The sequence below is a fragment of the Mobula birostris genome, chromosome 24, assembly GCF_030028105.1.
Source record: "Mobula birostris isolate sMobBir1 chromosome 24, sMobBir1.hap1, whole genome shotgun sequence".
Classification (NCBI taxonomy): domain Eukaryota; kingdom Metazoa; phylum Chordata; class Chondrichthyes; order Myliobatiformes; family Myliobatidae; genus Mobula; species Mobula birostris.
Window position 1 is genome coordinate 4,181,922 of NC_092393.1, and position 17,213 is coordinate 4,199,134.

Here is a 17,213-nt window from a genome sequence, read left to right on the forward strand (position 1 = left end):
GAATGATTCTCAGAAAGAAAGGTTTAACATATGAGGAGTGTTTGATTGCTTGGGACCAGTACTCAATGGAGTTTAGAAGAATGGTGGTGGGGGGGTGGGGGGAGAATCTTATTGAAATCTATAGGATATTGAAAGGCCTTGATAGAGTGGATGTAAGGAGGATGTTCCCAATAGTGCGAGAGTCTAGGACCAGAGGGCACAACCTCAGAAAAGAGGGCCATCCATTTATAACAGATGAGAAGGAATTTTTTTTTAAAGCCAGAGGGTAATGAGAGGGTGGAGAGCAACTCATTGGGTATATTTGAAGTTGATAGGTTCTTGATTAAATGTTATGGGACAGAATTGGGTTGAGAGGAATAATGATGGAATTTTGGAGCAGACTCGATGAACAAGTGACCTAATTTTGCTTGGCCTGAAACATCAACTGTCTACTCTGTTCTATAGAAGCTTCCTGGCCTGCTACATTCCTCCAGCATTGTATGCTGATTGCTTGGATTTCTAACATCTGTAGATTTTCTCTCGTTCGTAATTCTGCTCCTGTCCTTTGGTCTTATTTGCCCATGAAAAGTTACTGCTGAGTTTAGGTAGACAAGTGTTCCAGATTATCTGTCTTTTAAGGCAAGCTAACATTCACCTGCAGGTCAAATCCAAGTACCAAATCACAATAAATCTGTTGGTTTAAAGTTCATTTACCTTCTGAGAACATACAGCATTATGCACACCAAGAATGCACACTACAAAAACCAGCACAAAATCACATTTATATGAATCTTGGATAAGTACATAGAGGAGTGGGTCTTGGAGAGATATGGGCCAAATGCAGAAACTTTGTACTAGCTTGAGGATGATGTAGGCGGCATGGACTGGTTGGACCAAAGAGGCTGTGTCTGCGCTCTATGGATGCCACAGTAGCAGAAGTTTGTGTAATGCTACTACAGCTTACGGCCTTTCTGTAAGGGTCCTCGCTGCGTCCTCCCACTGTGCTCCAGTTTCCTCCAACAGTCCAAATTAGTACTGGGCAGGTTAATGGGTCATTGTAAATCATCCTGTGATTAGGGTTAATCAGGCTGTGAGGCTGCTGGGAAGGCGTGGCTTGAAGGGCTTGCATTGTAACACTAAATAAATTATTCCCATCTTCGTTACATTCCAGAAGGGTTCAAATCACTACTCATTACTAAACAGGCTTCAGGATGACTAGCACGAAGAAATCTGCAGATGCTGGAATTTCAAGCAACACACACAAAAAATACTAAAATGACTAAATCCTGACGAAGGGTCTCGGCCCGAAACGTCGACTGTACATAGATGCTGCCTGGCCTGCTGCCTTCATCAGCGCTTTTTGTGTGTGTTGTTCAGGATGACTAGATTCATCTCTATCCCAGTAAATATCTCTTGACCTCTAGCTTGGCTACTGAACTCAAACATATGCAACTGGTACCCTTGCCCCAGGAGCATCACAGATCAGCTCAAATCAAGTTTTAAATTCATGGCCTTGCAGTGATGTGACAGAACAGATTGGCTGTAAATGGTATAATATTCCCTTTACCAAGACAATGGAAACAGAGTGCTAAAACAGGGAGAAAAAAGCGGCAGTAGATGTTGCCTAACCAGCTGAGTGTTTCCAGCATAGTATTTATTTCTGTCAACTATGAAATATCCCACTGGGCACATATTTCCTTGCCCACTTACCCACCCCTACAGCAATTAAGCACATCCATACAAAGACCATTTTTCCCTATTTCTGCACATACCTATCTTTAGCAGCTTGATCGGGTACGACTGCGCAACTGCGTGGACGTCAGCCAGTGAGAACAGCAAGAAGAGCTTAAAAAGTAGACAGCCTTATAATGTGGGCGACAGAGTAGGAAGGCTTTGGCTGAATGGGGCTTAGGTGTTAACGGGTCGAGGCGAGGTAGGTTGCCTGAGTAGAATACAGACAGGAAGTATGTGTGAGGCTGATTTTCTGAGCTCGGTGTCAGACGTGGGAGGTCCGGGAGACTCCCAGTCTCCCAGACAGCCACATCTGCACCAGGTGTGTCAAGCTACAGCTCCTTAGGGAACGTGTTAGGGAACTGGAGATCCAGCTCGATGACCTTCGTCTGGTCAGGGAGAGTAAGGAGGTGGTAGCAGCTATAGGCAGGTAGTCACACCGGGGCCTGGGGAGACAGATAAGTGGGTAACAGTCAGGAGAGGGAAGGGCAGGAGTCAGAGGCTAGAGAGAACCCCCGTGGCAGTACCCCTTGACAATAAGTACTCCTGCTTGAGTACTGTTGGGGTGTTTCTGATCGCATCCAAGATATCCTGAAGTGGGAATGAGAACAGCCAGAGGTCGGGTACATATGGTACCAACGACATAGGCAGGAAAAAGGAGGAGGTCCTGAGAGCAGACTACAGGGAGTTAAGAAGGAAGTTGAGAAGCAGGACCACAAAGGTAGTTATCTTGGGATTACTGCCTGTGCCACGTGACAGTGAGAATAGGAATAGAGTGAGGTGGAGGATAAATGTGTGGCTGAGGGATTGAAGCAGGGGTAGGGATTCAGATTTCTGGATCATTGGGACCTCTTTTGGGGCAGAAGTGACCTGTACAAAAAGGACAGACTGCACTTGAATCCCAGGGGGACTAATATCCTGGCGGGGAGGTTTCCTAAGGCTGCTGTGGAGAGTTTAAACTAGGATTGCTGGGGCGTGGGTACCAAACTGAAGAAATGGAGGAAGAGGTGGTTGGGTCACAAATAGAGAAAGCTTGGAGACAGTGTGTGAGGGAGGATAGGCAGGTGATAGAGAAGGGATGTGCTCAGACCGATAGTTTGAGATATGTCCATTTTAATGCAAGGAGTATTATGAACAATGCGGATGAGCTTAAAGCGTGGATCAGTACTTAGATCTATGATGTTGTGGCCATTAGAGTCTCGGGGCAGGAACGGCTACTTCAAGTGCCAGGCTTTAGATGTTTCAGAAAGGACAGGGAGGCAGGCAAAAGAGGTGGGGGTGTGGCACTGTTGATCAGGGATAGTGTCACGGCTGCAGAAGAGGAAGACATGGAAGGATTGTCTATGGAGTCTCTGTGGGTCAATAACTCTACTGGATGTTTTTTTTTTAAATATATGGACCACCCAATAGTAACAGGGACATCAAGGAGCAGATAGGGAAGACATATTCTGGAAAGGTATAATAATAACAGGATTGTCGTGGTGGAAGATTTTAATTTCCCAAATATCGATCGGCATGTCCCTAGAGCGAGGGGTTTAGATGGGGTGGAGCTTGTTCAGTGTGTTCAAGAAGGTTTCCTGACACAATATGTAGATAAACCTACAAGAGGAGAGTCTGTACTTGATCTGGTATTGGGAAATGAACCTGGTCAGGTGTCAGATCTCTCAGTGGGAGAGCATTTTGAAGATAGTGATCACAATTCTATCACCTTTACCATAGCACTGGAGAGAGATATGACAAACAAGTTAGGAAAGCGTTTAATTGGAGTAAGGGGAAATATGAGGCTATTAGGCAGGAACTTAGAAGCATAAATTGGAAACAGATGTTCTCAAGGAAATGTACGGAAGAAATGTGGCAAATGTTCAGGGGATATTTGCTTGGAGTGCTGGTAGGGTACAGGAACCGTGGTGAACAAACGCTATTGTAAATCTAGTCAAGAAGAAAAGAGCTTACAAAAGGTTCAAAAAGCTAGGTAATGATAGACAGCTAGAAGATTATAAGGCTAGCAGGAAGGATCTCAAAAAAAATTAGGAAAGCCTGAAGGGGCCATGAGAAGGCTTTGGCAGACAGGATTAAGGAAAACCCCAAGGCATTCTACAAGTATGTGAAGAGCAAGAGGATAAGCTGTGAGAGAATAGGAGCAATAAAGCATGACAGTGGAAAAGTGTGTATGGAACTGGAGGAGATGACATACAGTGGACTGAAAAGCTTGAGCATGTAGATATTAAGAAAGAGGATGTGCAGGAGCTTTTGAAAAGCATCAAGCTGGATAAGTCACCAGGCCCGGACGACATGTACCCCAGGCTACTGTGGGAGGCAAGGGAGTAGATTGCTGAGCTGCTGGCGATGATCTTTGTATCATCAATGGGGACAGGAGAGGTTCCGGAGGATTGGAGGGTCGCAGATGTTGTTCCATTATTCAAGAAAGGGAGTAGAGATAGTCCAGGAAATTATAGACCAGTGAGTCTTACTTCAGTGGTTGGTAAGTTGATGGAGAAGATACTGAGAGGCAGGATTTATGGACATTTGGAGAGGCTTAATATGGTTAGGAATAGTCAGCATGGCTTTGTGAAAGGCAGGTTATGCCTTACGAGCCTGATTGAATTTTTTGAAGAAGTGACTAAACACATTGATGATGGTAGAGCCATAGATGTAGTGTATATGGATTTCACCAAGGCATTTGATAAGGTACCCCATGCAAGGCTTATTGAGAAAGTAAGGAGGCATGGGATCCAAGGAGAAATTGATTTGTGGATCCAGAACTGGCTTGCCCACAGAAGGCAAAGAGCAGTTGTAGACGGGTCATATTCTTCATGGAGGTCGGTGACCAGTGGTGTGCATCAGGGATCTGTCCTGGGACCCTTACTCTTCATGATTTTTATAAGTGACCTGGATGAAGAAGTGGAAGGATAGGTTCATAAATTTGTTGATGACACAAAGGTTGGGGGTGTTGTGGATAGTGTGCAGGGCTGTTAGAGGTTACAGCAGGACATTGATAGGAGGCAAAACTGGGCTGAGAAGCGGCAGATGGAGTTCAACCCAGATAAGTGTGAGGTGGTTCATTTTGGTAGGTCAAATATGATGGCAGAATATAGTATTAATGGTAAGACTCTTGGCAGTGTGAAGGATCAGAGGGATCTTGGGGTCTGAGTCTATAGGACACTCAAGGCTGCTGCACAGGTTGACTCTGTGGTTAAGGAAGCATACGGTGCATTGGCCTTCATCGATTGAGTTTAACAGCCAAGAAGTAATGTTGCAGCTACATAAAGCCCTGGTCAAACCCCAGTCGGAGTACTGTGCTCAGTTCTGGTCGCATCACTACAGGAAGGATGTGGAAACCATAGCAAGGGTGCAGAGGAGATTTACAAGGATGTTGTGGATTGGGGAGCATGCCTTATGCTAATAGATTGAGTGAACTCGGCCTTTTTTCCTTGGAGTGACGGAGGATGAGAGGTGACCTGATAGAGGTGTATAAGATGATGAGAGGCATTGATCGTGTGGATATCAGACGCTTTTTCCCAGGGCAGAAATGGCTAGCACGAGAGGGCACAGTTTTAAGGTGCTTGGAAGTAGGTACAGAGGAGATATCAGGGGAAACGCAGAGAGTGGTGAATGCGTGGAATGGGCTGCCGGCGACGGTGGTGGAGGTGGATACAATAGGGTCTTTTAAGAGACTCCTGGACAGGTAAATGGAGCTCAGAAAAATAGAGGGCTATGTGTAACCCTAGGCAATTTCTCAGGTAAGGATATGTTCGGCACAGCTTTGTGGGCTGAAGGGCCTGTATTGTGCTGTAGGTTTTGCATGTTCCTATCTATCCTTGCCTCAGATTACCTGCTGAAGTGCTCACTAATCTATTACCCAAGATGTGACCATTGGAGACATATTCCTGGCTGCTCACTGCTGTAGGAAGACTCCAGTTCATCTGAAATTCTTCTGCTGTGACTCAAGTTGCACCAACTGCTGACATTGGTGGGACTCATAATAACCAAATAAAGTTGCAGTTTGAAGTTTACAGCAGGAGAGCATGATGTGGTGGTTATAAAATTGTCACATTAGAGTCTGCAAGAAAATGGTGGACAGGTATGGAATTGTCTTGAAGATAATATTGAAATGACTTCAATAGAAAAAAAAGAAAATCAAGCAGGCAATTGAGTCAAGCCAAACATATGCAGCCCTTTAAAACCCAGAAATTGCTGGTAATTATCAGCAAGCTAGGGGTCATCTGGTGAGAGAGAGAAATGAAGTTTCCTAGAGACGCTGCCTGGCCTGCTGCGTTCACCAGCAACTTTGATGTGTGTTGCTTGAACTTCCAGCGTCTGCAGAATTCCTGTTGCTTGCATTTTAAAATTCACTACTGCGAAGCCCCTTCCGGTGATGCCTACACCGAAGTTTAGGTCCTCTCTTCGACGGGAGTTCAGTGAAACCATCTCTCACTGCTCCCCATCTGTAATTTCCTTGGCTCTTCAACTTTTCGACCACATTTTGACACCCCTTTGCCAATCACCTGTCCAGTTCTTGGCTCCATCCGTCTCCCTCCTGTATTCTCCTATCATTTTGGATCTCCCCCTCCCCTCCCACTTTCAAATCTCTTACTAACTCTTCCTTCAGTTAGTCCTGACGAAGGGTCTCGGCCTGAAACGTTGACTGTACCTCTTCCTAGAGATGCTGCCTGGCCTGCTGTGTTCACCAGCAACTTTGATGTGTGTTGCTTTAATTTGACATTAACCTGTTTCTTCAGACAATATGAAAGACCACCTAGTAACCACAGTGAAGCACACATTCATTATTAAACAAAACCGGTTACAATGGAAGAGTGCCTTTAACAGAAATTTTATTTTCATATTGACAAATTCTGTAAGGTTGTTAACACTGGAGGTTGTAATGAGGACAAGCTCCCACTACTGATGAAATGCTCCCAATGGCGAATAGCCTTTGACAACCAAGTTCATCTTCTGGCCTTCACATGTGGCTTAGGTACCAACCCCAGCAGAACCATTCCCACTGGCAGAAGGGGCAAAGGCGGGTTATTTGCACCTTAAAACCAGTCGCTTCAGGCAGATGGGGCTCATCAGCTATAGTTGGTAGCTCATTTAAGAGAAAAACTGATCTCAAACCTCCGTTGCCTTTTGGCTATACCCACTCATGGGAAGGCTTCAGGAGTAAACTCAAGAGGAGAAAAAGAAATCCAGAGCGGGAGTCCCTAAGGCAGTCCTACATTGCGTTCAATGCTGACTGGCAACTCCTGCAACGCTGCTGCTACCAAACTGTATCGGTCTCGGCCATTCCTTTGGGTCCATCAGATGTGTGAAAAGGGGGAGCTTGCTACATGGACAACAGCTTGCTCTCCATATTGTACTGCCCTGGCTTGCATATCTAGACAGCTGGGACGCAATATCCATGGCCAACTCTGACCAACAGAGGCCCTTGACTCAATTGACCAACTGAGGACTTGCTTATTCCCCTGGACAGTGTTCTACAGCATCTTACAATAAAGGCTGTAGACCTTATAAGAACTAGCACTGAACAGAATTTACTTAATGTAAAACACAACAGTAACCAGCCAGCTCTGCCACTCAGAGACATCACTCGTTGATCTTAAATATTCCCCTATAACCTTCAATTTCTCTCATCTCAGCCTTTACAATCTTCAACATCCTGGCCTCCACGGTTGATTGGGATAGAGAACTCTGATTCACTAACTTCAGAATGTTGGTTTCCTGTAAAATATGCCCTCTAGTTCTACATTTCCCTACTAGAGAACATTCTCAAATCATCCACCATTAAACACACCCCACCTGCACCACCACAAGCCTGCATTTCTCACTCTTCCAGAAGAGGATAAACTCAACATTTTCTTCAAAGCCAATTCCATCACAGAAACCCACCCACCGAAGGCTCTGAACAGCCTCTACTGCATGTACATCTTTCCTTAAACACCAAGATCTCACCAACATTAGTTGTAGCAAGACTTTTCTAACTTTATACTTCACTCCATTTGCAGTTAATGTCTACATTCCTTTTAATTATTGATTTTCTTGCATGCTTTCCCAGTATCTTCATACATGAAATGCAGTTTTCTGTATGTTGTTATAGGTTCTCAATGTAAACAATGTACTGCATTTCTATTATTCTCACTAAAGCAGGTAACCCAAAGAATGATGAAAAGCTAAAGCATTGGAGACAGACTTGCGATGGACAGGGGCGCAGTGCACGTCGCAAATGCAAACTCAGTGGGTAATAGATTGCTAACATTTGCCTGGATTGGGGAGCATGCCTTACGAAAACAGGTTGAGTGAATTTGGTCTTTTCTCCCTGGAGCAATGGGGGATGAGAGGTGACCTGATAGAGGTGTAAAAGATGATGAGAGGCATTAATTGTGTGGATAGTCAGAGGCTTTTTCCCAGGGCTGAGATGGCTGCCACAAGATGGCACAGGTTTAAGGTGCTCGGGATTAGGTACAGAGATGTCGGGGGTAAGTTTTTTTTAAACAAACACGGAGAGGTGAGTGCGTGGAATAGGCTGCCGGCAACAGTGGTGGAGGAGAATACAATAGGGTCTTTTAAGAGACTTTTGGATAGGTATATGGAGCTTAGAAAAATAGAGGGCTATGGGTAACCCTAGTAATTGGTAAGGTAGGGACATGTTCAGCACAACTTTGTGGACCGAAGGGCCTGTATTGTGCTGTAGGTTTTCCATGTTTCTATTTGTACTCCACTCCTCCCAGATATAAAGGGGTAAAATTACAAATTCCTGAAGTACAATAAGCAGTTCTGGATACCAGGCTTTTGAAAAGCCAGACCATGGAAAATTTATAAGATTAGCATTAAAGCTTAAATATCAAGATTACATGAACTTTGGTCAACTCTCAATAATACAGACAGTTAAGGGGCAATTTGGCAGTGTGGTTTAAACACAGAGGTTGTGAAAAATTGCACCTGTTCCACAAATAGCCATTGATGCCCAATATTCAGTTTCAATCTGGTCATAGTTCCTTTAGTTAACAAAAGCCTTTCTGCACAGAGAACGTGTGCACGAATAACCTAAATTGTATTGAATAATGGAACAGGCTTGAGGGGCCTCCATTCTATCCGTGTAGATTAGTGGTTGGCGGGAGAAATTCTGTGACCACCGGGCAAAATAACTAAAGATAACAAATTTTATGTATCAAGGAGCTGCAGTGTAAACCTGATATATGCTAAATACACGGCCTGATAAAGCGCAATCAAAAATTGTAACACTGAACAAAAAGCAGAATGGAAAACTTTTAAAGAGAGCTGTGGATAAAGAGCAGAATTGCAAGACTAATTGAAATTAAGAAAATGCTGGAAAAAAGCTTAGTTCAGGTGGCATCAATGGAAAAACCAGATAATGTTTCAGGAATAGGGGTTTTCATCAGAAATCAGAAAAACAAGTTAATCTAGGTGGCAGAGAAGGTAGAGGAGGCAAGAGTGAAACTAAGGGAATTTGTCCATTAGAGAAATAATGTAGTTAGGGGCAGTAATGATCCTTTGACTGTGGAATATGCTGTTATGTACAGTAAAGTCTGACATACCCAGCAGTACAGACCATACAAAATGAAAGCAATAAAAAAGAAATAAGGTGTGGCAGGCAAAAGGTGGATGGTCCTGATAAAAACAAAGTTATTTACAGTTGGAGAATTTAATAGAGTACTGCAGGCTGCAACATGCCCAGAAGTGCAAGATTAATTTACAGTTCTCCCAAGGAGCCAGAGCAGAAAAGGGCCAAATCATCTCCTTCAGTGCTTTATCATCTTGTGACAATGACGTTGATGAAAACTAGACTCACACCAATAGCGGAGTTAGGTTCAGTGCCTATCCTGCCACATTAATATCTGCATATCAGTATACCACACTGTGCTGTGCACAGATTTGGGAACTGCAAAATCTTTTTTTAAAAATAAAAAAGTTTGAACAATGACCTTTGCCTGTGAAGGTCACAAGTTAAGCTCCCACCAGATCACTTATTAAAAACTGCACTCACACAGGCTGATCAGGCTCCAAAATCACCATAGCTCTCATCTTGGAGAGGAAAAGATGGCGGCGCGATGCAGCACGCAGCAGCCACTCCAGTGATGAACATCTGTTATCTGTCAAGTAGGGTGCCATGCACAATCCTGATTTGATGGAGGCAGACATGAGAGCACAGACGAACATCCGGTGAAACTTCTGAAATGCCTGTTTCACTGCCACTGCTACTGTGTGATCCAGAATCTCCAGAGCGGAAGGCCCCGGGTCCTCGGCTTTGCTTGTTGCTTGGCGGCCGGGGCAGGGTCGAAGCGCTCGGCAGAGATGGTGCTCAGTATCGGAGGGCTGGTCCGAGGTTCGAAGTTTTCAGACGGACTCAGAGTCAGCTGCTTCCAGGGTGCTGCATCGGCACGTTTGCAGCGCTGGAGGTTCATGGCAGGGAGAGTTTCTCCCTTCTACCTGCAGATCTCTGTTACATTGTGAACTCCTGCCAGTTTGTCCGAATCTGGTTGCACTCTCTCACAGGACAGTTGGCGGCCTAAGAACTTCATCTCCAACTTTGTAAATTCACATTTCTTTTTGTTCAGGTGGTTCCAGCCTGTTTCAGTTTCTCCAAGGCAGATTCCACTCTTTTGTCATGTTCCTCACTTGAGTCTCCGAAGATGAGTATATTGTCTATATGGCAGACTACTCTTTCCAGTTTCTCCAAAATGTGGTTTAACCACATCTGAAAGAGTTCAGGGGCTGACAAAATGCCAAAAGGCACAGCATCCATATGGTGTGATAAATGTTGTGAGCTTCTGTGACTCAGGAGTTAAACGAATCTGCCAAAACCCCAAGTTTGCATCTAGTTTGGTGAAGAACTTTGTTCCATCCAGCATACCCAATGTGTGATCAGAGGATAGAATAAACTTCTTCTGCCTCACTGCACTATTCAGTTTTGTTAGATCAACACAGATCCTCACTATGCCATCTGACTTGGGAACATGGAACAATGCCCGTTGGTCCATTCACTCCAGTGATGTCAAGAGCCTCCATTTTCTTCAGTTCAGCTTTGATTTTGTTCATCAATGGAACTGGTATATGCCTCACTGTGGAGGGAGGGGAGGGCGTCACTCTTGGCCTCAGTTGTACAAGGTTCTCTTGTTTCAGTACCCCCAGGCCTATGAACAACTCTGGGCACTTCTCCTGCTACTGAACATTGTTTAGTGAATCCAACCTTGCAGTGAGGTTCAGCTTCTCAATGGCATGTTGTCCCAGTAGTGGTGAGAAGAGATTCTGGACATAGACATCCCTCTTATCTGCTTCTCATTTTTACGGATTCAAGTAATAAACATTCCTTTCACACTGAGCTTATGTTTCCCTGGCCCCATGAGCACTTTCTTTGTTAGGGTTAGCATAATGCCAGTCTTCCTCGCCAGCTTTGTGAACAGACATATAACATCTGCCCCAGTGTCAATTTTGAACATCACTGCCTCATTTTGCAACTGAACCGTATACACCAGCCTTGTCTATTTGAATCTAGAGCTCTAAGGAAAGCTCCCTTTGTCTGAACCATGGTCTTCTTTGACCTCCTGAAGAAGTTTTTGAGTGACACCAGCTTTTATAACAGCCAACTCTACTGTACTGGTGGCATTTCACTTCTTTTGCCGGACAGAGCTGTTTGACCTAGAATGGAGACTTGCCACATCTCCTGCGGTTGGACATTTTACCTGCTCTCTGTTTCACTTAGCTGTTTTGTTTGAGCCGAGGTCTGCTCTCCCCCTTTCAGTAATCCTTCTGACTGCACATCGTTTCCTCTAACACATTTTGCTTCTGTGAAATATTCTTTGAATTTGTCCTGCACTGTTTTTTTCCCCACTCCCTTTTCTGAGCATCTATCAGTCCTAATCAATTCACACTGTCATCTGCTTTGTCACCCATGCAGTATATCTGTGTGCTTACTTGATGCTGTTCTGAGGCCAGAGTTTGATTGCTTGCAACCCCAAATCTCTCAAAGGCCTGGTTGAGAGAAATCAAATATCTTGGGTGGAGAGGGCTGCTTATTAAGGATTTGTTCCATTTTCCTGGTTTGTTTGTTTAGTATTTATTTATTTGGACTACAAAAGTCTTTTCACTCCCTGAGAATTTGACCGACTTTTCTGCTGTGTCTGTGCCTCTGTGCACTTCCCCAGGCTAGTAGCCGCAGATTATTACAACGTATCCTCTCTTGGGCGCAGCATGAGGGCATTGCCTAGCGACCATGGCCCTAGCTCAGCTCAGCCTCATGGTGCATACAATTAGCAAACTAGCATAGGCAGTTTAGGTTGAGAAGTCTCTGGATATCTTTTATATAAGTACATAAAAACAAGAACAGCCTTATTGTAAATTTTCTTGTTGGAGATTTCACTTGTACTGTTCATCAACTACTTCTCATGTTGTGTTTGTTATTGAGGGAAAGTGCACAGCACACCAGGATGCCAGCATGCAGGCTGCTCAACTAACTTTAATGACAACCCAGCTTGTACAGTAGGTGAACTCTCCCACGTGAGAGTGGCTAACTGCATGGCAGAGGAATACAGGTGTCCCCCGCTTTTCGAACGTTCGCTTTACGAAACCTCACTGTTACGAAAGACCTACATTAGTACCCTGTTTTCGCTTTCAGAAGGTGTTTACACTGTTACGACAAAAAAGCAGCGCACGCCCCGAGCAGCCACTCTCCCCCGGATTCAGAATGGCATTGCTTTAACACGTGCCTGTGAGCAGCCATTTGCAAGATGAGTGCTGAGGTATTGGAAAAGCCTGAAAGAGTAAGGGTGTTACACTTAGCGTAAAACTAGCCATAATTAAGCTTTTCAATCATGGTGAACAAAGGACAACGTGAGTTTGGCTTGTGGAAGCTGATGAAGATGATGTTGAAGAGGTTTTGGCATCCCATGACCAAGAACTGATAGATGAAGAGCTGATGAAATTGGAAGAGGAAAGGATAACAATTGAAACCGAATGCAGTAGCAAAATGAACGTGACGCAACTACGTGAGATTTTCGCTGCAATGATAAAGTACGACTTTAATTTTGAAAGGGTACGTAGGTTTAGGGGATATTTGCAAGATGGTTTGAGTCCTTACAAAGAACTGTATGATAGAAAAATGCGCGAGGCTCAGCAGTCAAGTAAGCCTTCCACATCAGCCACAGCAGACGACGAACCTCGACCTTCGCTATCGAGGCGGGCAGTCAGAGGAGATGAGCTGCCTGCTCTAATGGAAAGAGACGACAAGATGACATCCCAGTGTCCCACCACCCCAACCCCCGGGCCACGGACAGATACTGATTCGCGGAGAATGCAGCAGTAGCCGGGAGGCACACAGCACATCTTTAAGAAAAAAGCCAAAATAAACATGCTAATTAATTAGGTGCCGCCCCACACGTAAACGTCAGCCCAGATCAGAGGCGATGCAATCGACAATTGTCTCCACTACATGATAATCCCCAAAAGGAAGGAAATACAGAAAATGCTGAAGAGCATGAACATTTAGGTATGAATTTTGGGGGAACCGAAATTGGGACACTAATTGGAGTTGAACTATTATATTGTGAAAAGCTTCATTTTGCTTGCCATTCAGACTTTCATGCCATACATAATTACAAGTAAAAGAAAATGCAAAATAGAATGTTGCAGTTACAATGTGCAGTGCAGATAGTCAGATACAGTGCAAGTACAGATGAGGGCAATCAGGATATCAAGAGTTCAGAAATTTATCATTTAGCATACAAGACGTACATTCAAGAGTCAGATAAGTGGGATGATGCTGTCCAAAGTCTGGTGATATGTGATCAAAGTTTTGCCTCTGCTCCACAGGAGAGGGGAGAAGAGAATGGCCAGGGTGAGAGGAGTCCTTGATCATATTTGCTGCTTTCCGTGTCAGCTGGAAGTGTAGATGGAATCAGTGCAGGGAAGGCCAGCTTTGGTGATGGACTGATAGATGGAAGCAAAAGGCTGTTGATGTTGGAATGTAACAGGGAAGGATGGTGGCACATAGAACCAAGGGAAGTGGGCTGGGCAGACGGAGTGGGTAATAAGGAAAGAAATAAAGCAGGGAGGTTGGCTGGCGTGGATATACGAGGAACTAGGTAGAACAGGAGAGTGGTTTGTGAAGGGTAGGTCATAATGAATTGTCCTTATAAAACAACAGGGAAATAAAGGCATATTTTTCAGACAAGTTAGCCTGATATCAAGAATTAGAAAAATACTGGACTCTAAAGAAATGGTAGCAGAGTACTCTGGAAAGAGTCACAGATTTGTGAAAGGAAATTATTTGTGACAAATTAGGTTGTTTTTCAGAGCAATAAATATTGGAATAGACCAAGACAAGTCAACATTTGTGTAATATTAAAGTTCCAGACAGCCTTCAATAAGGTTATAGATGAAGGCTACAGAGCAAAATTGTTCAGAGAGAAAACAGTAGGAATAAGGTCATTTAAACTAAGAGGCCAAAATTGGTAGATGCTGCAGCAATGTCTCAAGGCCCCCCAGGATTTACAAGTTGCATTCATAGACATAGGTCAAGTGTTACAAATCCAGATTTTGCCAAGGATACCAAGATGCGTGCCGGTGGTTACAAGGGAGATGCAGAGGCAATACAGGGGAAGCTAGATCAGCACAGCAGATGGAAATCATTACACATTGAGAGAACGCAAGATACAAGAGTTCATCCACTTTGGTTGAATAAATAGAAAAACAACATTTTTTTAAATGATTAAGATTGCAAGTTGGTGATGTTCAAAAGGATCCCGAAGGTGCATAACCTACTCCTGCAACAAAGTTCTATGTCCTTATAGGTGAATCACTGCCAGTTAACACGTAGCAAATGTTAGGAAGGCCAATAAATCACTACCTCCGTATTACAAAAGTTGAGCTGCAGAGAAGTCTCAATGGAACTATATATAGGGTCCTGGTGAGCCTGGTCTGAAAAAGTACATACAAATTGGATTCCCACAATACATTTGTAATCCAGGCAGTGCAACGAAGTGAATGGAAGTCCAGCAGAAGGCTCACCAATTTGCCGACTGGGGGTGGGAAATGGGGCAATGGGTAGAAACTGACCCAAATGCAGTCTTGATGACTGAACCATAGGAAACAGATATTCAAGAACCAAAAGGAAATCTCAATGGAAATACAAAATCCTTACAGCTTGACAGGGTGGATATATGGATGGCAACTCTCCTGTCCAAGGTGTCTAGACCTAGTATCATAAAATCAAAATAAGGAATCAATTATTCAGGACTGAGATAAGATTGTGGAAGATATTTTAGATTATGAGAACACTCGGTCCTTTTTATTGTAATTTAGAAATGCATACATGTATTAAGAAATGATACAATGTTTCTCCGGCGTGATATCACAGGAAACAAGACAGACCAAAGACTAACACTGACAAAACCACATCATTATAACATATAGTTACAGCAGTGCAAAGCAATACCATAATTTGATAAAGAACAGTCCATAGGCACAGTAAAAAATCAAAGTCTCAAAGTCCCGAGTCGATCGACTCCCGAGTCCCCGAAGCAGCGGCAAAAGGGAGAAACTCCCTGCCATAAACCTCCAGGCACCGTCAACTTGCCGATACCTTGGAAGCAGCCGATCACAGCCGACCCCAAGTCCATCCGTCCGAAAACTCTGAGCTTCTGAGCAGCCTCTCCGATACAGCCTCCCGAGCGCCATCCTCTGCCGAGCGCCTTCGACCTTTCCCCGGCTGCTGAAACACGCAAAGCCAAAGATTTCGGGGCCTTCAGCTCCAGAGATTCCGGTTTCCACACAGTAGCAGCGGTAGCAAAGCAGACATTTCAGAAGTTTTCCAGATGTTCTGCTGTGCACTCACGTCTGTCTCCATCAAATCAGGATTGTGCACGGTCCCCTACTTGACAGATAACAGATATTCATCACCGAAGTGGCCACGCGCGCTGTCGTCTCGCCGCCATCTTCTCCGCTCTTGAGAAAGGTAAACAGCAGATTCTGTAATTTTCAAAGGTCTGGGAAGGACTACAATGAGCACACTTTACTAAAACTCATTTTCCAGAGTATATTCTTGAGTATTCCCAGGAATAAAGAATTCAATAACAGAGAGACATTATGTAAACCAGTGTAGAATGGCCTGGAATGCCAAAGTATTTTACTGATTTCCTAACACTGTGAAAGGAATGGTGGCATAGATATACATTCTCTGCGATGATATAATGGAAAAATTAAGGGGGTGAAACCCATGAAGAGCCTTGGTATTCAGATGTTAAGAACTGAATCTTCACACAAGGTCTGTCATGTTGAATTGTTCCAGAATGAGAACTGAGTGAATTATTTCAAATCCAAAATTCACGCATGCTCATTTTGCAAAAATGTAAGGGACCCACAAGGAGCAGGCTGGTTCTTCAATGAAGTAGTGAGACCTTATATTGCTACTTCATCCTTAATACGGTTTGAAGTTTCATCCAGATGAAGGACGGGTGCTGCAAATGTCAAACAATCTGCTGCTGGGGGAATTCTATAGGTTAAGCAGCATTTGATATTTCCAGTAAAAACCCAACATCAGAACAAGAGTGTGGGGAGCGGGGGAAGAGATTGTCAGTGTAAATAAGATTTCTCTTCTCTCACAGCCCAGAAACGATAGCAGACAGTGTGTGCAAGTGTTTTCTCCCCCCACTAAACTCCAAAGCAAACTCAATGACTGAAGATCATTCAGAACAATAAACTCGCCAGCTTTACTTTCCACTGTGTGACTACTTCATATCATTAACTTCCCCTATTCTAACAAGGGCAAAAACTTGCTGTTGAAATCCTTCTAAGCAAGGTTAAATATTCTCTCAGAAGTGGTTCAAACAAATATAAATGACAAGCTATTCCAGGGTAATACAATGAGCAGTCAGCTGGGGTTACAATTAAATGAAGGACAATTATCAAATGCTTACTCAAGCTAAATTATGAATCAGTTTACACACAAATTTACATCTGCACCATGGTCCTGCCAGATGGAAAATCTATGACTAATTTTCTCAGTGACAGGCAAAATCAGAGAGGTATTTCCCGCACAGAAAATGGTAAAAATGCCAACGTTTGTCATCAGCTATACAGCGCACAGAAATAACTTTTTTTAGCCTAGCTCGGCAATTCAAGTAGTTACATAACAGGATTTTTTTTCCCCACAAAGACTATGTTACAGGACCAAAGGCAAATACAGACACATTCAATACAAAATGTAAATATACTACAGCAGATCTGGTCCACAGCAAGGGTGTGGACCAAGTACGTCCAGAGGGGCAGATAGTCGGGCAGTGTATCCATCTTTTGCAAACCCTTCAGTAGTTGCATAGACACCTGAAGAGTAGACTATCTGTTGGATGGAAGTGACCAACAACCCTGATAGAGGCAGATGCCAAGTTTTTAAGCTCACCAGTCGGAGGTGGTGCTTTAGCACTGCTGGCCCACCACCTCGAGGGAGTCTTGATCATAAGCAGGCCGAAATCCCTGAAGACAGGTGGCAGATC

At 43.9% G+C, this 17,213-nt stretch overlaps 1 protein-coding gene across 5 annotated transcripts in view; it reads right to left on the minus strand.

Annotated features, from left to right (window-relative positions):
• The window catches only part of llgl2 (LLGL scribble cell polarity complex component 2), a 192,734-nt gene that overhangs the window by 150,847 nt on the left and 24,674 nt on the right, over window positions 1-17,213 (minus strand). Inside the window, exon 1 of one of the 5 annotated variants that reach the window (XM_072241942.1) lies at window positions 17,120-17,199. The exons of the other annotated variants lie outside the window; for them this stretch is intronic. The gene's annotated coding sequence lies outside the window, so the exon portion shown is untranslated. Of the gene's footprint in view, window positions 1-17,119; window positions 17,200-17,213 lie in introns of those variants that run through there. 5 annotated transcript variants of the gene reach the window in all.